The following is a 22,585-nucleotide window of genomic DNA, read 5'->3' as shown; positions in this document are numbered from 1 at the left end:
GCCAGTCCAAGTTGCAAAATTGAAGAACTTGGAGTCCAATGTTTGAGAGAAGGAAGCATCCAGCACAGGAGACACATGTAGGCTAGGAGGCTAGGGTCATCTTGCCTTTTCATGTTTTTCTGCCTGCTTTATATTTCCTGGAAGCTGATTAGATTTTGCTCACCAGATTAAGGCTGGATTTGCCTTCCCCAGCCCACTGACTCAAATGTTAATCTCTTTTGGGCAACACCCACACATACACACCCAGGATTAATATTCTGTATCCCTCAATCCAATCAAGTTGACACTCAGTATTAACCATCACAGACATCAACTTATTTAGGTTTCACATATGAGTAAGATGATGTGACATTTGTCCTTTGGTGCCTGGCTCATTTTACCTAACATAACGTCCTCCAGGTTTATCCATGTTGCTGCAAATACCAGGATTTCATTCTCTTTTGTAGCTGAGTAACATTCCATTGTTTATAAATACTACATTTTCTTTAGCTATTCATCTTTTGATGGACATTTAGGTTGATTTCATATCTGGCTAATACAAATAGTGCTGGAATAGAGATGAGAGTATAGGTATCTCTTTGACAAATAAATTTCAATTTCTTTGGATATATATTCAGCAGTAGGATTGTTGAATTATATGTAGTTCTACTTTTCGTTTTTTGAGAAACCTCCATAGTATTTCCCATATGACTACACTAATTTACATTCCCACCAACAGTGTATAAGAGTTCCCTTTTAACTCTATCATTACCAGCATTTGTTAGTTTTTTGTCTTTTTGACGATAGCCATTCTAACTGGTGTGAGATGACATTTCATTGTGGTTTTGATTTGCATTTCCCTGATGATGAATGATGTTGAAAATTTTGTCATATACCTGCTGGTTATTTGTCATTTGTATATCTTCTTTTGAGAAATGTCTATTCAGGTCTTTTGCCTGTTTTTAAATCAGATTATTTAGGGTGTGTTTTTTTTTTCTGCTATCAAGTTGTTTGATTTTGTTATATATATTCCTGATATCGATCCCTTGTCAGATGCATTGTTCATAAATATTTTCTCCCATTCTATATGTTGTCTCTTCACTCTGTTAATTATTTCTTTTGCTATGCAGAAGCATTTTAGTTTGATGAAATCCCACTTGTCTATTTTTGCTTTTGTAGTCTACAATTTGGGGTCTTACCCAAAAAATCCTTGCCCTGAACAATATCATGAAGCATTTCTCCTGTGCTTATTCTTTTAGCAGTTCTATAGTTTAGAGCCTTACATTTGAGTCTTTAATCCATTTTGAGTTAATTTTTTTTTCTAGGCAAGAACTTTAACGAATTGAACTGTTATTGACAACATCCAAAAACAGTGTAATATATACAAAATTATCATTTTTATATCAGCAGAAAATTTCACATGTTGCCAACAGTACACATCTGGCTGACCACTAAGGGGCTGGCATAGTACATACACCCATGACAGGACAACTGGGACATTGGTGAACATGCCTGTGCCTCACTACAAATTCTCCTTTCCATGAGAAATGTACAGAAGGAGAGATATAGAGCGTGTACCCCCCAAAAAGGGTGAGGCTGGGGACTCTGTCAGAAAGCACTCTCAGGGGTTCCTATGCCCAGTGCACAGAACTTCAGGGTGATGACCAGCCAATACTTGGGCTGCTTTTTCTGTCACAGTGCTTGTTAAAGCTCAGCTGCACTGCAGCCTCCATGGCCTGGATCTTGGTGGCGCTCTCCCAAACAAATGTTTTATTCTCAGTCTGTTGCTGCTCACTGGGCCTCTTAGTCAGGGGCTCCACTGACCAGTAGATGTTGTAGTACAGGTGTGTGGTCAGCGTTCATGTAGTCATCCAGGTATTCTGCATCCAGCTGCTGCTGCCACCATTGGTCTTCTCTGTGCCTCTGGGTCTCTGCAAAGTACTGGCAGAGGTCCTGGGTGACTTCCATATTGCTTAGGTCGCATTCTACCTCCCCACCTGACTTGGTCTCCATCTCCTCCTCTTTAGACTAAGCTTGGTCTTCTCTTCTGGATGCCTGGATCCTACTACTGTCATGTGGATGCAGCCCAGACCTTCTGAAATCTGTAGAACTGAGGTAGGAGTCCTGCCAGGCCATGTGATGGTCAGAGAAGGACATAGGATATCCAGCCTGGTTGTCGTAAGCTCTTCAGGGAAGAACTGCAGGAGGAAATGACCATGGAAGACTGAAATAGGATTCCACAGCCTTTCTACAGGCATTCTGGTGGCTTTGCATCCAAGCCATGACATGATGATAATGTTGCCAATAACGTAAATACACCTGATGAGAGAACCAAAACTCAGTAGCTCTCAAAGTTGATGCCTTTACTGCCATCACTGATTATGAAAGTCCAAATGGGCTCCAAAATTCATGAGTACACAGCTTGCAGCTTCTGAGCAGTGGGCAAGCAGGGGCCCATTTTTCACTGGAGAGACAGAGGAGTAGTCAGGAGAAGGCTGTTCCCAGGGCAACTCTGAGGTGATTTTTGTATAGGGTAAGAGAGAGGAGTCTAGTTCCATTCTTCTACATGTGGATATCCAGTTTTCCTAGCACCATTTATTGAAGCAACTGTTCTTTCCCCCATTGTGTGTTCTTGGCACAAAAATCAGTTGGTTGTAAATGCATGGATTTATCTGGGCTCTTTATTTTGTTTCAGTAGTTTATCAGTCTGTTTTTATGTCAATGGCATGCTGTTTTGGTTACTATAACTATAGTATATTTTGAAGTCAGGTAGTGTGATACCTCCAGCTTTGTTCTACTCAAGATTGCTTTGACTATTCTGAGTCTTTTGTGGTTCCATATGAATTTTCAGATTGTGTTTTTTATTTCTGTGAAGAATGTCATTGCTAGGGATTGCACTGAATCTGTAGATCGCTTTGAATAGTATTTATTATTTTTAATAGATGAAATTCTTGCAAGATTCACTCTATAAGTCAGGTTATGGGTACAGAAAGATATACATATAGTATGTTCACATAATTATACATATGTTCTTATATATCATTACAGGTAAGTTGCTTTTGTTAAATGAATGAATAAAATATTAATGAGATTTGCAGAAACATAAAATCCCAAGGTAGAAAGAAATATTAAAAGTCATCTGGTATATCCCACTTCCCAACTGATACTTGAGTCTTCTCTTCAGTACCCCACTAACTGGTCATCCATCCTCTGATTGAACATTTCCATTTGATGGTAAATGCACCATTTGTTTAAATAAGTTCTATTCTGTCTTTGGACAGCTCAGACTAATATGTTCTATTTCACATTTGGACCCATATTGCTTTTCATTTAACCTCACCCTCTATAGCCAACATAACAAATGGAAACGGAAAGCTCTATGGTCAAAGAGTGAATGCAAAAAGAATGTCTGCTTTCAGAGTTCTCATAAAACCAGATTACAGACCCATGAACTTGTCCATTTTTAGGAGTAAGGAAACTTGGGACCACAGAGTAACATTGTGCAAGACCATAAGGACTATTTAGTAGCAGTAAAACTAGAATTCAAGTCTCCTGATTCCTGGTGCAGTGCTCTTTATGTATGTTTTCCTCCAATATCCTTAGTGGTTTAAGAACATGGACTATGGGACAACAATGTCTGGGTTTGAATCCCACCTCCACAACACAATAGATGTATAATTTGAGGCAAGCTACTTACCTGCTCTGTGCTTCAGTTTCTCATCTGCAATATGAAGATAATAATAGTACCTCTTCATACATTTTGGGAAGATTGTTTGTGTTAGCATTGCTATCTTCTTAATAAGTGCTGAGAACGTAGTAAAATTTACTCAATACATATTGGTTATTATTATCATTTATCATCTTTTCAAACTTGCAAAACACTGCAGAGCCATATTACCAATGAGTTCCTAAGAATCTTTAGGCTCCCCTAAAACATATTTGACTCTGGAGCATTCCTTCTTTCCTTTGAGGAAAAAACAATGTAAGCTTCCTAATTATTATATATAAAATATATATGCTATATATAGATATATAAATAATACATAATCTAAAAGCTATTGTATACTACCTTCAAACTCCTCTCAAAGAAATCAGTCCTTTTAACAGTTTATTAAATCTATGGTCCTGGCAGAGATTTTGGTAAACTTTCTGACTTGGGTACCAAAGAGCAAACCTTTTCTTCCCAGCACACCCAGAAGTTTCTAAGTGCACTCAGGAGAAGATATAAATAAAGAATTGCAAGCAAATATAAAAAGAACAGGCAAATCACCATTTTAAAAGGTCATCTGTTACCCCATGGAAAAGTTTGAAAAGGCATACAATTAATTCTCTATAATTCAAGTCAATGAAAACAGTAGCCAACTAATCATTTTTTCCACAAGTTCTCTTTATAAATAAATGTCATCTATCAAGTGCCAACTCATGGCTAGATCACTACACGCATAAACCTATTATTAGCCAGCTCCTAGTTATATTAGCTGGAAGATTTCAAGGCAGAAGGAAGTTAGATACTAAGGAGATCTACTTTGGATATTTATGCAAAGTTAGGAAGTCAAAGATTGCATCTACAGCTATTTAAAATGAAATAAAATAATAAAATAAAATAAGATAAAATAAATGTATAAAACCCTGTCCTTTTCCTTTCATTTTTTCTGGATGCATTAAGTACAAGACATTTAAGCCAAAATTTTCTTCAGACAGAAGTCAAAACTTTCTGAGATAAAAAGGATATTAACTACACATTAACACTGGGTCAGGTGGTAATTGCAAATTCTCCTTATTTATTTTAAGGCTTTGTAAAACAGCAGAAGAGAAAGAGGTGGGAAGAATATGAGTAGAATCAAAGTATGGATACACTGGACTCCCATAAGTATAGACCATGGCATTTGAAAAATTTTGGAAATCCTTCTGTGTCTGTTCCATATTTGGGACAATTAACATACTGCAAATATACTGATAAGATAAAAATTCCAACCATGTAACAAAAACGCAGTTGACAACTTGTACATTATGCAATTATGACTGTCATTTTATTACTGTTATTTATTTATTGGTGTAATTACATTTTTTCAATGTCATAATGTAATAATAAAGGATTTGTCATTACTAAGTTAACCTCCAAACATCTCTGACCTCAGGGGAGGTAGTTGCACACTTTCAGTCCAAAATGAGCTGTCAGTTACCACAATGACATTTTGATGACTACATTACCTTGTAATTAAATGTCTCAACAAACTTCTGCTTTTGACTGACAGGTAGTTAAGACTATCATTGACCACAGGGCAGTTTTTTTATATTTCAAGAATAATTTTCCTTGCATTTCAAAACTAATTTTTTATCACTGAAGCAGAAGGGCAAGGCTTTAAAATTAAAATGTCTTCAGTAATATAGTTATGAACCTATATTTGGCACTGATAAAACAAAGAAAATTCTGCTACATTAGATGTATCTGTTGCACAATCCATTGTCTTGTTGGAAAAGTTTGATTAATAAATTTTTATGATGTTCTTTACTAGTATTATAGGACATACAAATAATTCCATCACTTTTCTCTCCCATGCCAGATTTTTCCGTGACTGATGTAAGAGAAAGCCCCAAATAATGGATTTTTGTATATGCTTTATAATCTTTATTCCTCTTACCATTCTTAAGTCCAATGTGTTACTTCAGTATTTGAAGGGCAATATAGGTCACAAATAACACAAACATTGTATTCTTTCTCCCTTTTTCCAGTTACCTTCCTTAATAAGTGAACAACTAAAGGAATCCACTTCATACTACATTGTTCACAATATGGCCAATAACCTTTGTACTGCTTCAGTTTGAAATAAAATTTTTCTTAGCTGGTGCTAAATATTTATTCCATTTTAATAATTTTTAAACCAAAGGAAGCTGAATGAGCACAGAAAATGGCAAAATACAATTTCCATGTGCCATACCCTGACTAATATAACTATAAATTGTATAGTCAAGTATTCAAGTATAAAGCCACTGAGCATCTAAATGAAGAGGACCCACCTGAATTTTATTTTTGCTTATTTTTATTAGGCTAAACTTTTTTTATTATTATACTTAAAGTTTTAGGGTACATGTGCATAATGTGCAGGTTTGTTACATATGTATACATGTGCCATGTTGGTGTGCTGCACCCAGTAGCTCGTCATTCACATTAGGTATCTCTCTTAATGCTATCCCTCCCCCCTCCCCCTCCCCCCACCCCACAGCAGGCCCCACTGTGTGATGTTCCCCTTCCTGTGTCCATGCGTTCTCATTGTTCAATTCCCACCTATGAGCGAGAACATGCGGTGTTTGGTTTTTTGTCCTTGCGATAAATTAAGAACTGGAATACTAATAAAATAAACTTTTTAAAAACAAGTCTCTCTCATGATTAAAATAAAAGTAATACAAAATGAAAAAACCCATTAGTAAAGTGAAATAACATTAAAACCCAAGATTGTCAGTATGAAATTAAATATACACATTTTTCTTAAGCACTATCATGCAATTTTCTTTTGCAAAGAAGTAAAGTTCAGTTCATTCAAGGTTCTTCATTAAGTATTCTATTTGGGATGCCTATATAATTAATGGCTAATGGGTACAAACATAGAGTCAGAATAAGTCCTAATGTTCTATACCAGGGTAGGGTGACTATAGTTAACAACAATGTATTGTATATTTCAAAACAGCTGAAACGGAGGACTTGAAATGTTCCCAACACATAGAAATGCTAAACACTCAACATGTTGGATACCCCTCTAGTTGACCATTACACATTCTATGCACGTAACAAAAGTTAACATGTATCCCATAAATACGTACAAATATGTACCAATAACAAATTTAAAAAATACAATGATAATCTCTAAAATAAGTTTTATGTTGTTACTGTCAGCCAACTGTGAATTTTATGGAAATATATACACCTTCTCAAAAAGCTGACAAATGGAGGAGGCCAAAGGGGGAGAAATGCCACAAATGGCCCTGATTTTAAGCCGAGCTCTATGTGAATGCATATTATTTGAAAATGTTTGCTTCTTCATTTGAATAAACACCGACATTTTTTTCAAGTTATGAAATAAACCTGACTTCTCAGAATATAAAACAAATTTTGGGTGGTAGTCACTCTTTTCCCCATTGTAGGTAAAACAAACCCAGCCTAAAGCAACCATAACAGCTCCCCATTGTCCTGAATATTCCTTAAGTAATCATATCTCAACACACATATCTTTATGAGATGCAAAAAGAAATTCAATAGCTAACTTAGATCCAGCAAAGAAGTACTGAGCATCTACTTTGTGTTGAGCACTGTCAGAATCACTGCTAAGCTGAACATGATCTATTAAACACATGTCACTGGATATAAGGAAGCTGAAGTAGAATGAAAACCCCCCTCATTGGGGGCATGGAAAAGTGGAGAGAACTGCATCACAGTGCAACATAGGAGTCATAACAAAATTGTCTCTTATTTGTCATAAAAGGTTGATCCACAGTAGCTTAATTATAAAAGGCAACCAACATTATGTATTCTCCTTCAAAAAAGATACTTTATATTCACAAATAACATTTGTGTAACTTATAAAAGTAAAGCTTGAAGCAACTAAAATATTTGTGTACAAATGAGAAATTGTTTTAAAAGAAAGATGTTGACAGAGTAAAAAGAAACTTTCTAAACTCAATATATCCCAGAATCTAAAGATACAAATTAAGAAATAATGCAAGTTGACTATGGACTGAACAAAGAGAACACTTTGATTACATTTCCTCTTAGCCAATGAACAGGGTGGAGTGTCCTTATTCAACAGCACAGTTTCACAGTCACAACAAATTTTTAACTTAACTGTGGTTTTCTTCAAACTATTATGAAAATTATGTAAATCTAGTAATATACCAAAGGTGCAGAAAAACAAAAAGAAATATGAATAAGCCAAGCAACTCACAGCTAAAATAATTTTTGCCATCATTTTACAAGTTGGACCTGAACTCTGAAAGCTTTTTTGTAAAAATAATTCAGAGATACCTGAAATGATTGATCTAATTAGGTACTTTTCAAAAGTATAAAGATCATCTTTACAATGACATTTTTAACAGAGAATTAAAGAATTGTGGATGAAAAGGACTTAGTTTGGGGTTTATTGAAATAGTACTACTCCTTGTGGCTATATTGTCTTTAAACTAAAAACCTAAGTAAGCTCCATAAAATGAACTTTACCCAGTTTATTCTATTATAAAACTTCATAAATATGTCAACAAAACCACTTGGTCATTTATCTAAGATGCCACAGTGAGATATCGTTAGAGCAAACAAGAGAATTAAGAGTGTTTCTTACAAGCCTCTATTAACTACAATATTCATGTTAGTCAGTTGTGCAGAAAAATAGAGTTAAAAGAGGAAGTAAATAAAATATAACATGTTTTCTTAAATCAGAAATTGGCCTCCCACAAAAATCATAAGAAGGAAACAGAAACTGGAGGTAGACCAAGAGGGTCAAATCACTACTGAGAATTATGGAAATATATCATTTTGGATGACAGCCATTGTACCAGCCATCTCCATCTAATGATACTGCAACACACTACCACATTCAAACATTTCTAGGGCTCTAAAGCAAAACCAATACAAACAATGCACTCAGGAACCATATTATATCCTCATATTATGAAATGAATACCTATAACATGGAAACCAATTCATTTATACAAATGTCACTTCAATAGAAGGCAGAAGGCAAGGAGGTTCACTGCTGGCCAGGCCTGAGTCACCTGTGGAACTATCTTGTCAAGTTTTATATGTCATTCTTAGAGTAACTATACATCCCAATTTCCCTGAACCCGCTTCCTTGTTTATGCCTGTTGTTGTGATGTAATTATTAATAGTGGTCACTTTCACTTTCAAAAGTGTTCCAGTTTGGAAAATAAAGTATATGATTTCCCTATTAATATCCCATTGACTATATATAAATGTCTACAATTATCTACTAGAGGAAATATTTTTACTTTCTCCTTTATCCAGAGATAGTACTTCTGATAACAATAAGAATAGACCATGAAACATTTTCTAAGCCAACATAATATGGTGTGACCATTAAGCGTTATCAGTAACAATTCAGCTATCACCAATTTAACACACTTAGCCCCTGATTCACCTGTAGTAGAGTAATTTAACAGCCTTGTACAATCTGACTGCTTTCCAATAAATTATCTTTTTGTCATTACTCTTGTCAGGAAGAGATTTCATTTAGAAGGCTTCTAAAATGTTCTACATAAAATCATATAATTACAGGACCACCTATTCCTATTACAACTAACCTCCTATGATGGGGTTGCTATATGCTTTGGTGTTCAGACAGCTGCTCACACACCACTGCAACTGACAAATTATTTTTTTACAGCAGAAAACAGAAAAGTACTCACTATCACTGTGTAGTGATGGAGGTTGTATCAGATTAGAGTGAGAGCCAGATGTGACCCATGGACTGAGAATTTGGTCTTGTTTGTCCCTTGGCCTTTGGAAAGAATGCCCAAAAGAATGTCCTAAGAAGGTTGAAGCTATTTTTTCTCTAACCCCATAATATTCTGAAAATTGAGCTACTTACCCTATTATACAGTAGCCAGACCAATGGTTTCTATGTGTACAATTGTAATGGTTTTCATTGCGTTAAGTGCTCTAATAATTATATGTCTATATATATATATATATATATACACAATTCTATTTATTTAAAGGACTGTATATGTTTCTATACATGACTCTGAAGACAGAAAAAGTATGTTTGCATATATGTGCATGCATGTGTATGTTATGACATGTGTGTCTAAATATGTGCTACATCCCTGTTTCCTAGTTCACTATCTACCAACAAGATACTACCAGTCATATGTATTATTTTATCTTTTGTGCACAATCTATACATGCCCCCCACAACCTGGATTCTCAAGAATGATCTACCATAATAAAATGAATAAGCCTAGTAAAATGTGTAAAGTCTCCAGTATATATGTCATAAATTTTACCAAATATTTTTGTGAATGATTTTTAATCAAAGTGATATGTATGTATACATCTCAAAATACATTTGAAATCAAAAGGATTCTATTAGTACTCATTTTAGAGACAAACCAAAAGAAAGCACAGTAACAAAGAGGGTCTAATAATGAAAAAATAAGATTATCCTCTGATATAAATTTATAAAACACACTGCCACTAATTCTTGCATTTGTAGGCAAACTTGAACATGGGATCTCTAACAATAAAGATTAAAGTTGACTTATATAGTTGAGGTGATGTATTTGTCACAAATTATATCAACTATGTCATGAACTCACAAGATATTTCATATATAATTTTCACAAATAATTTTTGGTAAAAAAGTTAAATTATTATTGCATCCAAAATTTTAATTAGGTGTTCAAGGCAAGATGGCAGAATAGGTTTCACCAATCATCTTCCCCACCAAAGGATATCAATTTAACAACTATCTACACACACACACACACACACACCCCTTCATAAGAACCAAAAATCAGGTGAGCACTCATAGTACCTGATTATAACTTCAAAATCACTGAAAGAGGCACTGAAGAAGTACAAAAAAAAAAGTCTTGTTCTCTGATGCCACCCATCCCAAATCCCCCTGGCTCCTCTGTCTTTTGAAGCTTATTGTGGAGACCATTTCTGTGTCTGAGGAGACAGAAATCATAGCAATTGTGAGGCATAGAACTCAGTGTTGCCCTCTTACAACAAAAAGCAAAACTCGACCAAACTCAGCTGATGCCCGACCAAGGAGAGAGCATTTAAACCAGCCCTAGTCAGAGGGGAATTGTCAATCCAAGTAGTCCAAACTTGAGTTCCCACAAGCCTCACCACCATGGGCTAAACTGTTCTGGGGCCGCAAATAAACTTGAAAGACAGTCAACACCAAGAGGATCACAACTCCTGAGCAAGCCGAAGTGTTAAACTGGTCCCAGAGAAAGTGAACTGGTTGGGTATGAAAACTACTTAGACACCAACTGAGGCAGCTAAGGGAATGCTTACATCAACCCTCCCCTAACCGCAGGCTGCACAGCTTGCAGTTCCAAAAGATACCCCATCCTTCTGCTTGAGGAGAGGAGAGATAAGAGTGAGGAGGACTTTGTCTTGCATCTTGAATACCAGCTCAGCCACAGCAGAATAGAGCACTGGTTAGTCATGAGGCATCCTTTCCAGGACCTTCCTCCTGAGCAACATTTCTGGACCCATCCTGGGCCGTAAGGGAACCTTCTAACTTGAAGGGAATGACCAAGACCTGGAAGAAATCATCACCTGCTAACTGAAGAGCCCTTGGCCCCTGAATAACCAGCAGTGATACCCAGATACTACATCAAGGGCTGTGAGACACTGAGACTTGCTGGCTTCAGGTGAGACTACACACTCCCAGCTATGGTGGCTACAGGGCAAGACTCCTTCCACTTGAGAAAAGTAGAGAGAAAAGTAAATGGGACTTTGTCCCACAACCTTAGGTACCAGCTCTGCCACAGGATAATAAAGCACCAAACCAGCCTTTGAGGTTACTTATTCCAGGACTTGGCTCTAGTACAGCATTTCTGTACCTGCCTTGGGCAAGAGGGGAGCCCACTGCCCTGAAGAGTCAGTCCAAAGTCAAAGTATTCAACACAAGCTGAGTGAACAGCCCTGGGTCTTAAGGAAATATCAGTGGTAGTCTGGCAATATTTCCTGTGGGCCTATGGTACTGGTAGCCACTGGGTGAGGCTCCTCTGCATTTAAGAAAGGGAGGGAAGAGTGAAAAGGACTCTGTCTTGTGGTTTGAGTGCCAGGGCAGCCACAGTACAATAGAATACACAATTACACCTCTAAAGTATGTGGCTCTAGGGCCTGCCTGCCAGACAGCACCTCTGGATATGCCAGGGGTCTTGGGGGAGCTCACCACTCTGAAGGGAAGGACACAGGTCTGGAGGCTTTTCTACTGCTGATTGTAGAGCCCCAGGGCCTTGAGCAAACATAGGCAGTAACCAGGGAGGGGTTACAGCAGGCCTTGTGTGAGACTCAGTGCTGTGGTGGCATCAGGTCTGACCCAGTGCAGTCATAGAAGTGGTGGCCATAGAGGTACTTGTGTCACTCCACCTCTAGCTTTAGGTGACTCAGAACAGAGAGAAAGACTCCTTTTCTTGGGAGATAATAAGGGAGAAGAACAAAAATCTCTCTCCTAAAAATCTGGAGAATTCTCTGCAATCTTGTCCAAGACCATCAAGGTAATACCTCTAGGAGTCTGCAAGAGTCACAGAGCTAACTGGGCTTAGGGTGCTCCCTAAAGCACATACAGCTTAGATTGCATCACCCAAGTCCTTTCAAATATCTGGAAAGCCATCACAAGAAGGATAGGTACAAACAAACACAGACTGAGATGAATACAAAAAATACCTAACACTTCAATTCCCAGACACTGAGGAATATATACAAGCATCAAGACCCTCTAGGAAAACATGACCTCACCAAATGAACTAAATAAGGCACCAGGTACGAAAACTGGAGAAACAGAGATATGTGACCTTTTAGATAGAGAATTCAAAACAGCTGTTTTGAGAAAACTCAAAGAAATTCAACATAACGCAGAGAAGGAATTCAGATTTCTATCAGATAAATTTAATTAAAACGTAGAAATAATCAAAAATAAGCAGAAATTCTGGAGCTAAAAAAATGTAATTGGCACACTGAATAATGCATTAGAGTCTTAAAAGTAGAGTCAATCAAGTAGAATAATAAGTTCATGAGCTTGAAAACAGGCTATTTAAAAATACACAGTTAGAAGAGATAAAAGAAAAAGACAAAAACAACGAAGCACACCTACAAGATCTAGAATATAGACTCAAAAGGGCAAATCTAAGAGTTACAGGCCATGAAGAGCAGACAGAGAAAAATGCAGCGGTAGAAAGTTTATTCAAAGGGATAATAACAGAGAATTTCCAAAACCTGGAGAAAGATATCAATATTGATGCACAGGAAGGTTATAGAATACCAAGTAGATTTAACCCAAAGAAGACTAACTCTAAGCATTTCATAATCAAACTCCCAAAGGCCTAAGATAAAGAAAAGATAGTAAAAGCAGCAAAAGAAAAGAAACAAATAACATACAATGGATCTCCATTACAGCTGGCAGCAGACTTTTCAATGGAAACCTCACAGGCCAGTAAAGAGTGGCAAGACGTATTTAAAATGCTGAAGGAAAAAAATATATTTACCCTAGAATAGTATATCTGGCAAAAATATCCTTGAAACATGAAGGAGAAGTAAAGACTTTCCCAGACAAACAAAAGCTGAGGGATATAATCAACACCAGACCTAGACCTATTACACATAAGTGACATGCTAAATGAAGTCCTTCAATGAGAAACAAAAGAACATTAATGAGCAATAAGAAATCATCTGATGGTACAATCCTCACTGGTAATATTAATAGTAATTACAGAAAAAAACACAGACTATTACGACACAGTAACTGTGGTGTGTAAATACTCTTACTTTATATAGAAACACTAAACAATGAATGAATAAAAAATAATAACTACAACTACATTTTCAGACATAGTAAAATAAGATTTAAATAGAAACAACTAAAAGTTTAAAAGTTGGAGAATGAAGCTAAGGCATAAAGTTGTTGTTACATTTCCTTTTTGCTTGTTTGTTTGCAAGTTTATGCAAACAGTGTAAGTTGTTATGAGCTTAAAACAATGGTTTATAAAATAAAATTTGCAATCCCCATGTTAACCTTAAAGCAAAAAAATATGAGGGGTCCAAAATATATATATAAAGCAAGAAACTAAACAGTATCACCAGAGGAAACCACCTTCTCTAAAAGGAACACAGGAAGGGAAAAAATGAAGGAGGAGAATACCACAAACTACCAAAAATCAAACAACAAAATGGCAGGAGTAAGTCCTTACTTACCAGTAATAACAACAAATGTAAATAGACTAAACTCTCCAATCAAAACAGACTGGCTGAATGGATGGAAGAACAAGAACCATTGATTTGTTGCCTACAAGAAACACACTTCACCTATAAAGACACATATAGACTGAAAACAAAGGAAAGGAAAAAGATATGCCATGCCAAGGCAAACAAAAAAGAGCATGAGTACCTACACTTATATCAGAAAAACTAGATTTCAAGAAAAAAAACTATGAGAGACAAAGAAAGTCATTATATAACAATAAAGGAGTCAATTCAGCAAGAAAATACAACAATTTAAATATATATACACCCAACACTGGAGCACCCAAATATATAAAGAAAATATTATTAAAGCTAAAGAGAGGCGAGACCCCAATACAGTAATAACTGAAGACTTCAATATGCCACTTTTAGCATTGGACAGATCTTTCAGACAGAATATCAACAAAGAAATATTGAATGGACATGATCTGCACTTATAGGCCAAATGAACATAATAGATATTTACAGAACATTTCATCCTACTGCTGCAGAACGCACATTCCTCTACTCAGCATGTGGATCATTGTAAAAAAAAAGACCATACCTTAGGTCATAAAACAAGTCTTAAAACATTCACAAAAATTGAAATAATACCACGCATCTTCTCTGAACACAATGAAACAAAACAATATCAAGAGGAATTTTGGAAACTATATAAATACACAAATTAAACCATATGCTTCTAAATCACCAGCGGGTCAATCAATTATTTAAGATGGAAAAATTTTCTTAAAACAAATAATAATAAAAATACAACATACAAAAATTGATGGGATACAGTAATAGCAGTACTAAGAGAAAAGTTTATAGCTATAAGTGCGTACATCAAAAATGAAGTAAAACTTCAAATAAACAATCTGATGAGATATCTTAAAGAACTACAAAAGCAAGAGCAAACCAAACCCAAAATCACTAGAAGAAAAGAAATAACCATGAGAACAAAAATAACTGAAATTGAAACAAAAATAATGCAAAAAACGAATGAAACAAAAGGCTGATATTTTTAAAAGTTAAGTAAAATTGACAAACCGTAAGCCAGACTAGCTGATCAAAGAAGAAAGAAGATTCAAATAAATAAAAAAGATTAAATAAATGAGAGAAGATCCAAATAAATACAAATAAGTAAATAAATATAAAAGGAGACATTACAACTAATACTGAGAAATTCAAAGGATCATTAGTGGCTACTGTGATCAATTACATGTCAATAAATTGGAAAATCTAGAAGAAATGGACAACTTCCTAAACATATATAACCCACCAAGATTGAACCATGAAGAAGTTCAAAACCTGAGCAGACCAATAACAAGTAATGAGATTGAAGCCAAAATGAGATCAAAGTAACAAGATTGAATAAATGAGATCGAAGCTGAACAGTCTCCCAGTAAAGAAAAGCGTGCAACCCAACAACTTCCTGTTGAATTCTACAAAACATTTAAAGAAGAACTAATACCAATCCTACTCAAACAATTCTGAAAAATAGGTGAGGAAGAATGCTTCCAAACTCATTCTATGAAACCAGTACTACTCTGATTCCAAAACCAGACAAAGACACATAAAAAAAAAGAAAGAAAGAAAAGAAAACTACAGGCCAGTAACTCTGATGAATATTGCTGTGAAAATTCTCAACAAAATACTAGCAAACAAAATTCAACAATAAATGTAAAAGATCATTTATCATGACCAAGTGGATTTGTCCTTGGGATACAAGGATAGTTCAACATAAACAAATTAATTATTGTGATAAGTCATATCAATGGAATGAAGAACAATAACCATATGATCATTTCAATTGATGCTGAAAAGGCATTTGATAAAATTCAACACCCCTTCATGATAAATACCCTTAAAAAACTGGGGATAGAAAGAACATAATATAAGCCATATATGACAGACTAAAAGCTAGTATCATACTTACTGGGGAAAAACTGAAAGCCTTTCCTTTAAGATCTGGAACATGACAAGAATGCCCACTTTCATCACTGTTATTTAATGTAGTATTGGACGTTTTAGCTAGAGCAATCAGACAAGAGAAAGATATAAAGGGCATCCAAATTAGAAAGGAAGAAGTCAAATTATCCTTGTTTGCAGAGGGTATAATATTATAATTGGAAAAAACTAAAGAATACACCAAAAAAAATTAAAACTGATAAATTCAGTAAAGTCGTGGGACACAAAATCAACGCACAAAAGTCAGCAGGATTTCATATATGTGTGTGTATATATATATGTATATATATATATATATATATATATATATACTTTAAGTTCTAGGATACATGTGCAGAACATGCAGGTTTGTTACATAGGTATACACCTGCCATGGTGGTTTGCTGTACCCATCAACCCATCTATATTAGGTATTTCTCCAAATGCTATCCCCACCCCAGTCCCCCCACCCCCAACAGGCCCCAATGTGTGATGTTCCCCTCCCTGTGTCCATGTGTTCTCATTGTTCAAATCCCATTTATGAGTGAGAATATGGTGTTTGGTTTTCTGTTCCTGTGTTAGTTTGCTGAGAATGATAGTTTCCAGCTTCATCCATCTCCCTGCAAAGGACATGAACTCATCCTTTTTTACAGCTGCATAGTATTCCGTAGTGTGTATGTGCCACATTTTCTGTATCCATTCTATTATAGATTGGCATTTGGGTTGGTTCTGAGTCTTTGCTATTGTGAACAGTGCTGCAATAAACATACATGTGCATTTGTCTTTATGTGGAATGATTTATAATCCACTGGGTACATACCCAGTAATGGGATTGCTGGGTCAATGGTATTTCTAGTTCTAGATCCTTGAGGAATTGCCACACTGTCTTCCACAATGGTTGAATTAATTTAAACTCCAACCAACAGTGTAAAAGTGTCCCTATTTCTCCACATCCTCTCCAGCATCAGTAGTTTCCTGACTTTTTAATGATCAGTATTCTAAATGGCATGAGATGGTATTTCATTGTGATTTTGATTTGCATTTCTCTAATGACCAGTGATGAAGAGCTTTTTCTCATATGTTTGTTAGCTACATAAATGTCTTCTTTTGAGAAGTGTCTGTTCATATCATTTGCCCAATTTTTCATGGGGTTGTTTGTTTGTTTCTTGTAAATTTGTTTAAGTTCTTTGCAGATTCTGGATATTAGCCCTTTGTCATATGAATAGATTGAAAAAATTTTTCTCTCATTCTGTAGGTTTCCTGTTCACTCTGATGATAGTTTCTTTTTCTGTGCAGAAGCTCCTTAGTTTAATTAGATCCCATTTGTTAATTTTGGCTTTTGTTGCCATTGCTTTTGGTGTTTTAATCACGAAGTCTTTGCCCATGCCTATGTCCTGAATGGTATAGCCTACCTTTCCTTCTAGAGTTTTTATGATTTTAGGTCTTTAATCCATTTTAAGTCAATTTTTGTATAAGGTGTAAGGAAGGGGACCAGTTTCCTTTTTCTGTATATGGCTAGCCAGTTTTCCCAACACCGTTTATTAAATAGAGAATCCTTTCCCCATTGCTTGTTTTTGTCAGGTTTGTCAAAGATCAGATGATTGTAGATGTGTGGCATTCATTCTGAGGCCTGTGTTCTGTTCCATTCATCTACATATCTGTTTTGGTACCAGTACCATGCTGTTTTGGTTACTGTAGCCTTGTAGTATAGTTTGAAGTCACATAGCATGATGCCTCCAGCTTTGTTCTTTTTGCTTAGGATTGTCTTGGCTATATGGGCTCTTTTTTGGTTCCATACGAAATTTAAAGTAAATTTTTCTAATTCTTTGAAGAAAGGCAATGGTAGCTTGATGGGGATAGCATTGAATCTATAAATTACTTTGGCCAGTAAGGCTATTTTCACGATATTCATTCTTCCTATACCTGAGCATGGAATGTTTTTCCATTTGATTGTGTCCTCTCTTATTTTCTTGAGAAGTGGTTGGAGTTTTCTTTGAAGAGGTCCTTCACATCCCTAGTAAATTTTATTCCTAGGAATTTTATGATCTTTGTAGCAACTGTGAATGGGAGTTCACTCATGATTTGGTTCTCTGTTTCTCTATTATTGGTGTATAGGAATGTCTGTGCTTTTTGCACATTGATTTTGTATCCTGAGACTTTGCTGAAGTTGCTTATCAGCTTAAAGAGATTTTGGGCTGAGACGATGGGGTTTTCTAAATACACAATCATGTCATCTACAAACAGAGCCAATTTGACTTCCTCTCTTTCTATTTGAATACACTTTATTTCTTTCACTTGCCTGATTGCCCTGGCCGGATCTTCCAATATTATGTTGTATAGAAGTGGTGAGAGAGGATATCCTTGTCTTGTGCCAGTTTTCAAAGGGAAGGCTTCCAGCTTTTGCCCATTCAGTATGATACTGGCTGTGTGTTTGTCATAAATAGCTCTTATTATTTTGAGATATGTTCCATCAATACTTAGTTGATTGAGAGTGTTTAGCATGATGGGGTGTTGAATTTTATTGAAGGCCTTTTCTGCATCTACTGAGATAATCGTGGTTTTTGTCACTGGTTCTGTTCATGTGATGGATTACATTTATTAATTTGTGTATGTTTAACCAGCCTTGCATCCCAGGGATGATGCCAACTTGATCATGGTGGATAAGCTTTTTGATGTGCTGCTGGATTCGGTTTGCCAGTATTTTATTGAGAATTTTCGCACTGATGTTCATCAGGGATATTGGCCTGAAATTTTGTGTGTTTGTGTATGTGTTCAATTTTAGAATAAGTGTGATGTGGTGCTGAGAAGAATGTATATTCTGTTGATTTGGGGTGGAGAGTTCTGTAGATGTCTGTTAGGTTTGCTTGGTACAGAGCTGAGTTCAAGTCCTGAATATCCTTGCTAATTTTCTGTCTCATTGATCTGTCTAATATTGACAGTGGGGTTTTAAAGTCTTCCACTATTATTGTGTGGGAGTCTAAGTCTCTTTTTAGGTCTCTAAGAACTTGCTTTATGAATCTGGATGCTCCTGTATTTGGTGCATGTATATTTAGGGTAGTTAGCTCTTCTTATTGCATTGATCCCTTTACCATCATGTAATGCCTTTCTTTGTCTCTTTTGATCTTTGTTGGTTTAAAGTCTGTTTTATCAGAGACTAGGATTGCAAACCCTGCTATTTGTGCTTTCCATTTGCTTGGTAAATATTCCTCCATCCCTTTATTTTGAGGCTATGTGTGTCTTCACATGTTTGATGGGTCTCCTGAATACAGCACCTCAATGGGTCATGACTCTTTATCCAATTTGCCAGTCTGTGTCTTTTAATTGGGGCATTTAGCCCATTTACATTTAAAGTTAATATTGTAATGTGTGAATTTGATCCTGTTGTTATGATGCTACCTGGTTTTTGCCCATTAGTTGATGCAGTTTCTTCATAGTGTTGATGGTCTTTACCATTTGGTATGTTTTTGCAGTGACTAGTACCAGTTTTTCCTTTCCATGTTTAGTGCTTTCTTCAGGAGCTCTTGTAAGGCAGGTCTGGTGGTGACAAAATCTCTTAGCATTTGCTTGTCAGGAAAGGATTTTATTTCTCCTTTGCTTATGAAGCTTAGTTCGGTTATATATGAAACTCTGGGTTGAAAATTCTTTTCTTTAAGGATGTTGACTATTGGCCCCCACTCTCTTCTGGCTTGCAGGGTTTCTGCAGAGAGATCCACTGTTAGTCTGATGGGCTTCCCTTTGTGGGTAACCTGACCTTTCTCTCTGGCTGCCCTTAACATTTCTTCCTTCATTTCAACCTTGGTGAATCTGATGATTATATGTCTTGGGGTTGCTCTTCTCGAGGAGTGTCTTCGTGGTGTTCTCTCTATTTCCTGAATTTGAATGTTGGCCTGTCTTTCTAGATTGGGGAAGTTCTCCTGGATAATATCCTGAAGAGTGTTTTCCAGCTTGTTTCCATTCTCCCCATCACTTTCAGGTACACCAGTAAAACGTAGGTTTGGTCTTTTCAAATACTTCCATATTTCCAGTTGATTTTCAATCTCTGATATCCTTTCTTCTGCTTGATCAGTTCAGCTATTGATACTTGTGTATGCTTCACAAAGTTCTCATGCTGTGTTTTTCAGCTCCATCAGGTCATTTATGTTCTTCTCTAAACTGTTTATTCTAGTTAGAAATTTGTCTAATCTTTTTTCAAGGTTCTTAGCTTCCTTGCATTGGGTTAGAACATGCTCCTCTAGCTCAGAGGAGTTTGTTATTACCTATCTTCTGAAGCCTACTTCTGTCAATTCATAAAACTCATTCTCTGTCCAGTTTTGTTCCCTTGCTGGCAAGGAGTTGTGATCCTTTGTAGGAGAAAGGCTTTCTGGTTTTCAGAATTTTCAGCCTTTTTGTGCTGGTTTTTCCTCATCTTTGTGGATTTATCTACCTTTGGTCTTTGATGTTGGGGTTTCTGTGTGGACGTCCTTTTTGTTGATGTTAATGCTATTCCTTTCTGTTTGTTAGTTTTCCCTCTAACAGTCAGGCCCCTCTGCTGCAGGTGTGCTGGAGGTCCTCTCCAGATCCTCTTTGCCTGGGTATTACCAGTGGTGGCTGCAGAACAGCAGATTTCTGCCTGTTCCTTCCTCTGGAAGCTTCATCCCAGAGGGGCACCTGCCAGATGCCAGCCAGAGCTCTCCTGTATAAGGTGTCTGTGCCCCCTGCTGGGAGGTGTCTCCCTGTCAGGAGGCACAGGGGTCAGGGACCCACTTGAGGAGGCAGTCTGTCCTTTAGTAGAGTTCAAGCACTGTGCCGGGACATTGGCTGCTCTCTTCAGAGTCAGCAGGCAGGAATGCTTAAGTCTGCTGAAGCTGCATCCACAGCCACCCCTTCCCCCAGGTGCTCTGTCCCAGGGAGATGAGAGTTTTATCTATAAGCCCCTGACTGGAGCTGATGCCTTTATTTCAAAGATGTCCTGCCTGTAGAGGAGGAATCTAGAGAGGCAGTCTGGCTATCGCGGCTTTGCCGAACTGTGGTGTGCTCCGCCCACTTCAAACTTTCTGGAGGCTTTGTTTACACTGTGAGGGGAAAACTGCCTACTCAAGCCTCAGTAATTGCGGACGCCCCTCCCCCCACCAAACTCGAGCATCCCAGGTCGATTTCAGACTGCTGTGCTGGCAGCGAGAATTTCAAGCCAGTGGATCTTAGCTTGCTGGGCTCTGTGGGGATGGGATCCACTGAGTTAGACCACTTGGCTCCCTGGCTTCAGCCCCCCTTCCAGGGGAGTGAACAGTTCTGTCTCACTGGCATTCCAGGTGCCACTGGGCTTTAAAAGAAACTCCAAAAGTCAGTAGCATTTCTTTTAGATTGGTATGAAAGTAATTGTGGTTTTGCACAGTGAATTTTTAAATCATTTTAGCTAGGCTCAAACACATCTTTAGTAATCAAAATAGGAACCATTACAATCAACACGTTTTTGCCAATGAGAAGTTTGTTTATTCCTGTAGCATAAAAATTCATGCTTCAGGATTCGACAAATTCTTGGAAAACACTTTCTGCATCCTGCTGGTTGTGGATGCATTTGCCCTGCAAAAAGTGGTCAAGATGCTTGAAGAAGTGGTAGTCAGTTGGTGAGAGGTCAGATAAACATGGCAGATGAGGCAAAACTTCATAGCCCAATTGGTCCAACTTTTGAAGCATTGGTTGTGTGATGTGTACTCAGGAGTTGTCATGGGGAAGAGTTGGGCCCTTTCTGTTGAATAATGATGGCTGCAGGCATTGAAGTTTTCAGTTCATCTCATCGATTTGCTGAGCATACTTCTCAGATATAATGGTTTCGCCAGTATTCAGAAAGCTGTAGTGAATCAGACTGGCAGCAGACCACCAAACAGTAACCATATGACCTTTTCTGGGTGCAAGTTTGGCTTTGGGAAGTGCTTTGGAGCATCTTCTTGGTCGAACCACTGAGCTGGCTGTCTCCAGTTGTTGTCTAAAATCCACTTTTCGTCGCATGTCACAATCCGATTGAGAAATGGTTCATTGTTGTTGCATAGAATAGGAGAAGATAACATTTCAAAATGACAATTTTTTTAAATTTTTGCTCAGCTCATGAGGCGCCCACTTATCGATCTTTTTCAACTTTCCAATTTGCTTCAAATGCCAAACGATTATAGAATGGTGGACATTGAGTTCTTCCACAGCTTCTTGTGTAGTTGTAAAAGGACTGGCTTCAATGATTGCTCTCAATTGGTTGTTGTCAACTTCCAATGGCTAGCCACTATGCTCCTCATCTTCAAGACTCTCATCTCCTTTGCAAAACTTCTTGAACCACCACTGCACTGTATGTTTGTTAGCAGTTCCTAGGCCAAATGCGTTGTTGATGTTGCAAGTTGTCTCTGCTGCCTTACAGCCCATTTTTAACTCGAATAAGAAAATCACTTGAATTTGTTTTTTGTCTAACATAATTTCCATAGTCTAAAATAAACTTGAAATAAACAGCAAGTAATATGTCATTAGCAAAAAAAATAAAGCAAGAAATGCCCATTAAAATGATGTATAACATAACCACATTTATTTAAGAATGTATTCCAATATCAAATGGCAAATTCCAACAATGCAAAAACCATAATTACATTTGCACCAACTGAGTATATGCCAACAGTGAACAATCTGAAAAAGAAATCAAAAAAGTCATCTGTTTACAATAGCCACAAATAA

General features: G+C 36.9%; 1 protein-coding gene and 1 pseudogene across 1 annotated transcript in view; both read right to left on the bottom strand.

Moving 5' to 3' along the window:
- Nucleotides 1-22,585, bottom strand: part of DACH2 (dachshund family transcription factor 2) — a 672,782-nt gene that overhangs the window by 523,144 nt on the left and 127,053 nt on the right. The gene's annotated exons all lie outside the window — the stretch shown is intronic.
- LOC129025404 (gem-associated protein 8-like) lies at nt 1,588-21,880 on the bottom strand (annotated as a pseudogene).

This window comes from Pongo pygmaeus, chromosome X (assembly GCF_028885625.2).
Source record: "Pongo pygmaeus isolate AG05252 chromosome X, NHGRI_mPonPyg2-v2.0_pri, whole genome shotgun sequence".
Taxonomy (NCBI): Eukaryota; Metazoa; Chordata; class Mammalia; order Primates; family Hominidae; genus Pongo; species Pongo pygmaeus.
This window is presented reverse-complemented; position numbering and strand designations above follow the sequence as displayed.